The following is a 10,267-nucleotide window of genomic DNA, read 5'->3' as shown; positions in this document are numbered from 1 at the left end:
GAGGAGCCTACTCGTCCAGCATGTTCGTAACTCCTGGGAATCAGCTGATGAGGTACCGTCTCGGCAGTTCCCACCCCCTTCTGGCCCCACCTTGAACTCAAAATTTAATACAAAAATATTTTTTTCTAACCTTAAGCTTCTTCCTCGGCTTGATAGCTGCGAGCCACGAGCTGTTTTGGATTTTTTAAGTGCGGCATCACGTCTTGAAGGCCTGAAATTAGTTAGTGAGGCAGAATTGTTAAAGGCCCTGCTGAGTCTCTGTGGAGCCGCATTTTTGCAATTACTCACTGACGCAATTACTCAGAATCTTTCTTTTGCTCAGTTCAAAAGCTCAGTTTTGCAATTTGCCTGTCCTCCACGTGTGCTTGAGAGCTGTAAACGAGACTTAGTATTTAGGTTTCAATTGCCTAACGAGCCCACTCTTCAGTTCATTAATTCCGTGGCCAATTATGCGGCCGTTCTTAATTTAAACCTCACAGAAACGGAGTTAGTACAAACTATATTAGGGAATGTCTCTCCGCTTGTGCTTCAACATAGCACCATGCTTAGTCCTCCCACAACTTTGAATGCTTTACGCAAGTGGAGCTCTGAAGTGGAGAATCGCTTGCTCGCTGTTAGAAAATATAAGGAGGAATTCCCCATTTCTTCCACATCGCGGTTTTATAAGCCTAAAAACTATTAGAATTTAAGCCTGCTGTGAATGTTTATTCTCAGTCTGCTCGTGCTACGCGCGCGCCGCAGCTCGTTAATTGTGCGGTTAGTGTAACCGAGCCCCTTGTCGGCTCCGGCCGCGCTACTGACAGGCGCCCCCCTCCCACTAATGCGCCCGGCCTTAAGGCCAGCCGGTCCAGGTGTGCCAACTGCGGAAAGTTCGGTCACGCGGTGTCTGAGTGCACGCAGCCCGCTGTGAGCCGCGATTTACGCAAATGCTTTAGGTGCAACCGCGCAGGGCACTATAGGGATCAGTGTCCGGGAAACGGGCCCCGATCAGGGCGTATGAGCGGTCGCCGCGATCGTCGTCAGAGAAAAGCCGCCTTTCATAAATTTCACAATTTTTTTCATGTTAATTTGTTTAGTGATATTGTCCCGGCTTTAGTGGATTCCGGAGCCACTCGTTCTTTGTTGAGTGCTGATTTTTTTGATTCCTTATGTAATAAATTTCCTGCATTGCAGAGCTGTGTGACTACGTGCCCTGACATCATTATTTGTGTAGCTAACGGAGAAGTAGTACGCGCTAACATGACAGTTGAGCTTCACATAAAAAATTGCCGGATTTTCCTGGAACTGGCATTTTTACGTTATTCCTGGTTTGTGTCATTCACTTATCCTTGGTCTGGATTTTCTGGGGAAAACTCGTTGTTTGATTGACGTGGCTAATCAGCATCTTGTTTTTGGCTTTCATCCTTCATTAAAAATTAAATTAATTCCGCAGAATGCCGCCCATGAAGTCATGTCTTGTCCTGACATGAGTGACGTGACCTTCAGAGACTCTCTGATTTCGGACGTTTTCAGTAGTTATCCTGACGTAATAAACAGTCGTATAGGTAGGTGTGATGTATTGCCCTATAAGTTTTATTTAAAGGATCGCACGCCTGTTAAGGCCAAAGGCCACAGAGTATCACCCCCTAAACTACAAAAAATGAAGATTATTGTCGATCGCCTCATGGAAGCTGGGGTCATTGCCCCATCTATTTCTGATTTTAGCTCGCCTACTTTTCTAGTACCTAAAAAGGAGGCTGGAGAATTTCGCTTGGTTCACAACTTCAAATCTCTAAATGATAAGGTCATTCAGGACTCTTACGAATTACCGACGGTAGAGAGCGCTCTACAACACCTAGGAGAGGCAGCCATTTTTTCCGTCATCGATTTGAACGCCAGTTTCCATCAAATCCTCCTGCATCTGGATTGCCGTAAATACACCGCATTTTCTACCCCTTGGGGACAATTTCCGTTCAATAGGGTGCCCATGGGAGTTTCATTTGGTAGTCAGGCCATGAGCCGCGTGCTGGACCATATTCTTTCTGATTTAAAGTATAAATTTGTCTTTAACTATATTGATGATATTATTGTTTATAGCGCTAGCTTAGAAGAGCACAAACAACATCTAACTCAGGTATTTGACCGTCTTCGAGCGGCTGGGTTAACTGTTAATCCTGACAAACTTCGTTTGGCCCAGGACCATGTTAAGTTCCTTGGTTACATTATTTCTAAGGGAAAGCTCATTATGGACCCTGGCAAGGTTTTACCCATAGTTAATTTTCCGCCCCCTAAAAACGTCAAAGGAATTCAGAGATTCCTAGGCATGACAGGTTACTATGCACGCTTTATACCGGACTATGCTGCGGTCTGTGGTCCGTTGAATAAGCTGCGCAAGAAAAACACAGCCTTTGAATGGGGTGACGCGCAACAGAAAGCCTTTAATAATCTTAAGGCCCTTGTCTCTTCTCCTCCCGTTTTGATCCTTCCGGATTTTCAGCGTAGGTTCGCACTTCAGGTCGATGCGTCTAGTATTGCTCTAGGAGCCGTCCTAGGTCACCTCGAAAATGATAGATTACATCCCATAGCTTATGCTAGCCGATCGTTGACAGACGGAGAAAGGCGTCTCGGCGTGTATGAGAAGGAGGCGCTTGCATGTTTGTTCGGCGTTGAGAAGTTCGCCTCGTACCTGGACTGTCAGGAATTTGACCTGTACACTGACAATCAGGCACTTAGCTGGTTATTTAACCACCCTAACCAGCTAGGGAAATTAGGGCGCTGGGTGTTACGGCTGTCCCGCTTTAACTTTAAGCTACACCATCTTAAGGGTTGTGACAATGTGGTCGCGGACACGTTGTCACGGATGTTTACCCCTGAGGAGTTTGACACCAGTGCCTTGCCAGTATCTTGTTCTGAGCCGATTAGTGCCGCGGTGTGCAAGGTCTTCCCAGAGTCTTTTCTTAGTATCCGTGATTGTCAGAAGGATGACCCGCTGTGCGTTCACATACGCAGGGATTTGCATCATGGCACTGTTACGCCCTACGTAGAGGAACAAGGTGTAATTTATTACACAGGGAAGTCTGGCAAGCAGAGGAAGGCAGTGGTCCCTGCCTCCCTTCGTCCGATGGTTCTTAAGTACTTTCATGACTCATTGTTGGGTGCTCACTTGGGTATAGAAAAAACGTTCCGCCGCATCAGCGCGCATCTGGCATGGCCCAAACTACGAGCAGACGTGCGTCACCACGTGCGGTCCTGTGTTGACTGCCAGGTTTCTAAACCTCCGCAATGTGCCAAGGTTGGCCTGTATTGTGCGGATCCCCCGGTTGCTCCATGGCACGTTCTGCATATGGATATTTTTGGTCCTCTTACACGCTCCAAAAAGGGAAATATTTGCATTCTAGTGGTTCTGGATATCTGTTCCAAATTTGTGTTGTTACTCCCCTTAAAAAATATGAAGGCGATTAGTATTGTTAAAGCCTTAAGAGAGCAAGTGTGGAAATTTTTTGGTGCTCCTGCTATGATAACCTGTGATAATGCCCGTTACTTCCGGTCTGTATTATTTAAGGATATGTGTTTGAATGGGCTATTAAACCCATTTACAGTAGTCCCTATTGCCCCCAGGGTAATCAGTCTGAACGTGTAAACAAGGTGCTTAAAGCCACTCTTACTGCTTATTACAGGGATGATCAGTCGTTGTGGGACAGTGACCTTGAATTCATCAACGTGGCGTTTAATTCTGCTGTCCACATGGCGACAGGGTTTCCCCCTTCCACCCCCTTCATGGGCCGTGAGTTGACCCATCCTTTGCTTAACTCCTGGGGACTGCCGCCTCTGGAACTCGCCTCTGACAGTGATTCCCTGGAGGCCATGCTTGACGATGTGAGTTGTAATCTTAAGAAGGCCCGCGAGGCTGTAGCCGCCTCTTATAATGCTACGCGGAGACCACATGGTTTTGCTGTTAATGACTTTGTACTCTTAAAGAATTTTAAATTGCCAAAACTGGCTGATAATGTTAATTCAAAATTGATTTCTGCTTTTGTTGGGCCATTAGTGATTGATAAATTTTTGGGAGACAACACGGTCCTATTGCGTAACCCTTCTGGTTCTAGAAAATATAAAAAGGCCCATGTGGGTCAATTAAAGAAATTTCATCAATAATTTTTTTTCCTTTTTTTAGACTTAGTTTTTTTTTGCTGTTGTTTGGGTTTTCGTGTTTCCTTCTCTTTCTTTTTTTTCCTTTCCTCCCACCGATGCTCCCGCCACGCCCAGAAGAGGACTTGGCGCCGCTGCGCACCCGAAGCTCCTCGCCCTGCCCGAGATAGCGTGACCGCAGCCGCCCGCCGGGTTCGTCGTGTCTGCAAGGCCACTTGCTTGCTGGGACGTTGGTCGCCGTCACGTCACCGATGAGGAGCGGTGGCATGGAGTCGCCGCCGTCTCCTGCCCGTGAGGGGCCGTGACGCGTGCGGAGACTGACTCTTCTGCAGCGGCCGCTTCGGATGGCCCTGCCTGCCAGGCGCCGAGCGTGGGCAGGCGGTGGGGACGCCCGCCGTTCTTGCCCTGGGTTCGCGCTGGGTGAAGGCATGCTGTTCCTGCTACTCTGGGATGAAGAAGATGCTGTCCGATATTGAATTTATTAGGGACGTCCCGTACTCTAAACATTCTCTTTAGCGCTGAAGAGTCTTTATTTCAGTGGAAACGCTGAAGAGTTTTTATTTCAGTGGAAACGCTGAAGAATCTTTATTTCTGTGGATACACTGAGAATCATTGCTAGGTGTCCTACACGGAAAATTATGCCAGTCATGAACTCACTTCAAGAAATTGTTATTTAGAAACATTGGTTGTATTTGTATACACATAGACATGTGTTGAACTCACTTCAAGAAATTGTTATTTAGAAACATTGTTTGTATTCGTATACACAGAGACATGTGTTGAACTCACTTCAAGAAATTGTTATTTAGAAACATTGTTTGTATTTGTACACACATAGAATTGTGTTAACTTGACATTTGAGTTACTTCAAGAGTTGTGACCGGACCTGCAGTTCCTCGTGTCCTTGTGACTTGGTTGGCGAGGCTCGCGGTTGCGTTCGCCAAGGGTGGGGGAGTTGAAGTAGTCGGTGCGCGTCACTTGAACTTCACGCCGCGCGGCGGGCTTCGGCGCTCCTTCCCTTCCTATTTCCCCCCCCCCCTCTCTGCGTCTAGTGCTGTGTTTGTCTTCCCCTCGTGAGGTGTCCGCGCATGCGCGTGGCGCCCTCTTGCTTAATTAAAACTAGGTGTAATGCCATGAAGGCTCTTCTTGTTCGTTAGCAGTCAGTCGGTGCTGGTCGTGAATTAAGCATGTAGTCTGATACTTGCTTTAGAGAGAGTGTGTGACAGCGGGGAGAATGCACGTAAGTGTTGTAAGGTGGTGACCCTTACAGTAATGTAAACGGTACTTGGTAATAGCTGTATTATAAATTCCATTTCGGCCGTCACCGTCTAAATTCTATTTGGCATTTATTGTTTTCCTTGATCATTTTTTGTATTAGTACCATGCATAGTTTGTTTGACGTCTCTCCCCGTCTGGTCTACAGTCTTCGTTAGGACTTGTTTTTACGTAATGTATTTAATGTATTAATTTGTGAATTTTCCTTTTATATCATGCTTTATCATGCTTTACAGTAAGCTTATACCGCCTAGTGTAGGTTAGGCCGCGGTCGCCTGCATGTTCATTTGACGTTTTTGTATTCTCTAATGGCATGTTAGTGTTCACGACATTCATTATCCTTGTGTGTAAGCGTTAATACTTAATTGTAAAATTTCTTTCAAGTATCTATCAAGTTAATATTATGTATTCTATCAAGCATTTAATCCTAAAGAAAATATAGATATGCGTTCACGTATTTTGCCGTGGCATGTGTACTAGCACTATCAGTACCTATTAAGCAAGTATTAATTATATGTGAAAGAATGATGTATTTGTATAATGAACCACGTGAGGCCTTTGCCCATGATTAAACGAACTAAGTTAATGTAACTATTTGCTACTTCAACCTTTGCATCCATCCTTGGCTATAATTGTTAAATTACCCCTTTTTGAACACTATTTACTCAGCATAATTTATTCAGTATTTTTAGGATAGTGTTACACGCAGTTGAAGGTTCACGTGAATGTACTTCACCTGTTTACACTGTCCCATGAAGCTCATGGAAGCCTTCACCCGTTTATTGACCTTGCATTTGGGTGTATGACTATTTTGTACTCTTGCTGTTTTGTAAGTTTTGCTGTATGCTAGGTTTTTTGTATGTATTATAACTTTTCCTAGCATTCTTATGTATATGTGTTGTTCTCACCCTGTTTGATATGTGCTATGTGTTCTGTGTTAGCTCAGAGTCGTTGGAACGTGCTGTTCCCTCGGCTGCCCGGGTTCATTATGTAAACCTGTGTTGTGTTGTGTTGCAGTGATGAAAAAAAAAAAAAATGCTGCCCACAGACGTGCTAACTGCTGCTACCAGGAAAATACGGTAAGGGACGCCGTCAGAAACTAAGTCCCTAACGGACTTTGAAAATATTTCGGCTCAGTTGAAAGACATCTTACAGAAATTTCGTAATGAAATAGTTATCGTTGGACTTAGAACATTTTCGTAGAGTGAGGACATAGAAAAATTTCCCTCATCTGTTGGATAAAGGGGAATGTCTCGTGAAGAAGTCACGGGATATAAATATGTTTAACACTTGTAGTCTGATGTGGATGTAAAATTTAACAGTTCATCCTTTTTCTTTCGTATGTCACGCACTGTTTGTTCCCCAATGCCATATTCTTGGGACAGCTGTTTCGTACTTCTTCCTTTTTCTAGCTGACTGATAATTATTAATTTCTTTTTTAATGTTGAGTACCACTCGTTTGCGTTTATTAGACATTACTGTCAAAATATTACTACAGAAAACAATACCACACAATACAACTGCTGACTTAAATCTACGCGAGCCAGTATCAGTCGCATGAGTCACGCAGCAGCGGCACCGCGTCAGCGCTAACTTGAGCCCAGTTCACAAGGTCGCGTAGAACACAAGCGCGCACGGTTAACAGGGGTGCATTTATGATTGCTCCTGCTGTTTTGAAGTTCATGATGCATATTAATACTTACCAACTATGCATGTACCGTGTTTCGCAGCATTATTCGTCGAGAATCACAGCATAAAATGCTCAGTCACATCAATAGCTTACAAATATAAAAAAAAGGTTAAAAAATTATATTGGTTTTTATGGTTTATGGGAGTGAAATATGGCACTATAAATTTACAAACCGGTTATCCGCACCCGGATAATCGGGAGTCTACTGTATTTATAATATACTGCCCACTTTTGTATGGTAATACAGGAAAACCTCAATGTAAACAGAAAAAAAAAAATCAGTACTCATAAGTGATGTTTCACAAAGGGGGCGAATATTCTATGTAAGCATTGTAAGCAGTGCTTAGAGTTTGAAAATATTATACATGTTTGTTGAACAACATTCTGAAGTGGCTCGTTTCAATGATGCACGCTTATATGGCGAGCTCATAGTCACTCTCATACCACATCTGTCTCTTCCAATCTGAGTCTTCGCGATCTTTCATTGTAATTGCTGTACATCTCTCTCTCTCTGACCTCACGTCATCACTACAGGCTGGCTGCAGCCGGCCGAGCGGCCTCCTCACCCTCTTGCCCTGCTCTTGTGCTTGTCGTAAACACCCCTCTGTGAACACTTCTCCCTTGCATACAGGCGACTAAGAACTCCTATTGGCCAGACTGCTACCCCCACTCTCGACAGAGTGCCCGCTCAACTGAGAGTACCGTTACCATCCGCCTGCATGTTGAAAACCTAGCTGCACATGCTATAAGCACACTGTTTCTTGCTTGCAGCCAGTATCGTTAGACTGAAAATTTGTGACTACTTTGTGCATAGAGGGGAGGGGGGGGAAGGGAAACATTATCTTCACACTGAGTTTAGTGAGTAGTTGCCCTGGCAACAGTGTTTTTTTATGAAACGCATAGTGATATTGTTAGAAGTGTGGTTTAAGTACAAGATCTAATAAGTATATTGCAAACAAGGTTTTTTCAAGACTACTCTCAGCAGCTTTGTCTTCTTTCTCCCTCTTTTTCCAAATGCCATGGAAATGTTTGTACTCGCTGACACGCTGAGGCACATGTGCCAACTGTAGGCCGCACCAAAAAATTGAATGGCAAACGCTTCTCCCTACTTCTTGTAACACATTTCCATCACATTCACTACAATTACTCCCACCAAATGCCTTATGCAGAGAGTTAAGATATTACACATAAAAAAACCCACTAACACTACTATATAAAACCAAGGATGCTGTAACATACTAAACTTGTAAGAAAATCTCCCTACTTGGGCAGAGACTATAAATGCCCTTTTAATGGTGGTGTTGATAAATATATATTCTATCACACATAGTAGTTCCATATAAAACCACTAACATTTACATTACACCATTACTTTATCTTCAAATAACACAAACATATCCCAAACACCAACAATACCTTTAAGTACTCTTATCTTCCAAGAATTTTTTTTGGGGAATAAACTGAGAAAAGTCATACCCTATTAAAACCTAACTGTATTTCTGCTTAACAAGCTAGCACATAATACTGATTCCTCAAAATAAAATTGAATGGAGTGTGCTTCCCTACTTCCAGTTACACATTTCTGTTCTTAGACTTTTGTCGTATTTATGAAGTTACTCCCACCAAATGCCGTACCACTGAGAGCTAAAATTTTACACATCAAAAAACCTAGAAATTGAAAAGGTTCTGTTCAAATAAACTATTAGTTAGCCAAAGTTAGATTATAAGCACACATTAGAACATTAAAAATATTGTTGTACAAACTGCCAAAATTTTAATCTTGTCAGTTTGTACTCTGTATTAATGAGATTTGCTGTAATTACCTGACCTGGTTTTCCATACAATTATTTCTCCTCAATGCCGTAGGGCAGGCCTGCCACCAAATTAGGTTCCTAAATCCTCTTTAAAAATCCTGTTAAATTTATAGCCATAATTGACATAATTTATTTTTCGCGGTAATTTTAAATATACATTGCATTCCTAAACATAATTTTAAAAAAATCAAATAAATGTAAAAAATTGTTAAGATTTGCCACTTACATTACAAAACTAATAGTTGGTATCACAATGAAATGAAAAGTAATTTAAAAAGTTTCTCTTCAGTATAGGCTTTGGTGCTTTTCTTATTTACAAACAACTATAAATACATCCATACAACTGAAGTTATTTACAAGTTTAAAAAAAATTTATTTCACATCATTAACTAGCTTTTTCATGTTCTGTGCTCTTTTCCGCATCTCGTCAGTGGGCTTGAAAGCTAGACCTGCAGATATTCTCATTCTGCAATGCAAAAGCGCATTTAACATTGGTGATTCCATTGATGATCTGTGAGCAGTTTTAACCATCTTGAGATTACTGAAAAACCTTTCCACAGCAGCATTGCTGTGGGGAAGAATTAACATGGTTTTTGCAAGTTTTGAGAGCACAGGGTAAACCATCACATCATTTTTCCTGTGCTGAGACACACTGTGCCAGTAGGAATCTATTTCTTGTTTTGGTAAGGCTGGTACAGGTTCCCATAATGAATAAGATATAAACTCATCATTCAGTCTGTCATCTGGCCCGATGACATTCGGAAACCTGTTGGCAAGCTTCTCTACTTTGTGCCAGTCTCCTGATGGCTTGTTGCAGGGATCAAAAATTGTAATATTTTTTAACACATCATCCTCAAGAGGCAGGAGGCGATACAGCTCTTTATTTCCTGTCTGATAAAATTTTCTAACATTCCCAAAAGAATCTTTTTTCTGTTCGGTGGCTAAATTACAGGTTTCCAAGAAATCTCTGGTTTTTGTGACCAATAAAAATTCCTTCATCTGGCTGTTGGTTTTCACGCTTATCGTCTACTTTTGTGATACCACATTCCTGAATTATTGGAAATTTCACGTAGCTTGCAACAAATTGCCTGAGCAGCACACACATTTCAGGATAGAGTTTATGGATGTATGGTCTTTCTTGCTGAAACAAAGTGTTGAATTTGGAAAATCTTGGCAGTACAGCTTGAAGGAAGAAAAAGTAAAGTTTAACCAAATCTGAGTGTAAAGTACTGACAATGCGATAAACAGAATCTGATTTGCTTTCTTTCCCATCCAAATAATCAAAATACTTTATCAGTGTAGGCCACTGCTCTAACAAGCGCTCCACACACTGTAGGAGGGCCAGCCATCTTGTGAAACA

The sequence above is a fragment of the Bacillus rossius genome, chromosome 1 (assembly GCF_032445375.1).
Source record: "Bacillus rossius redtenbacheri isolate Brsri chromosome 1, Brsri_v3, whole genome shotgun sequence".
In the NCBI taxonomy this organism is placed as follows: Eukaryota; Metazoa; Arthropoda; class Insecta; order Phasmatodea; family Bacillidae; genus Bacillus; species Bacillus rossius.
The sequence above is the reverse complement of the archived record's forward strand: the minus strand, read 5'-3'. Positions refer to the sequence as shown.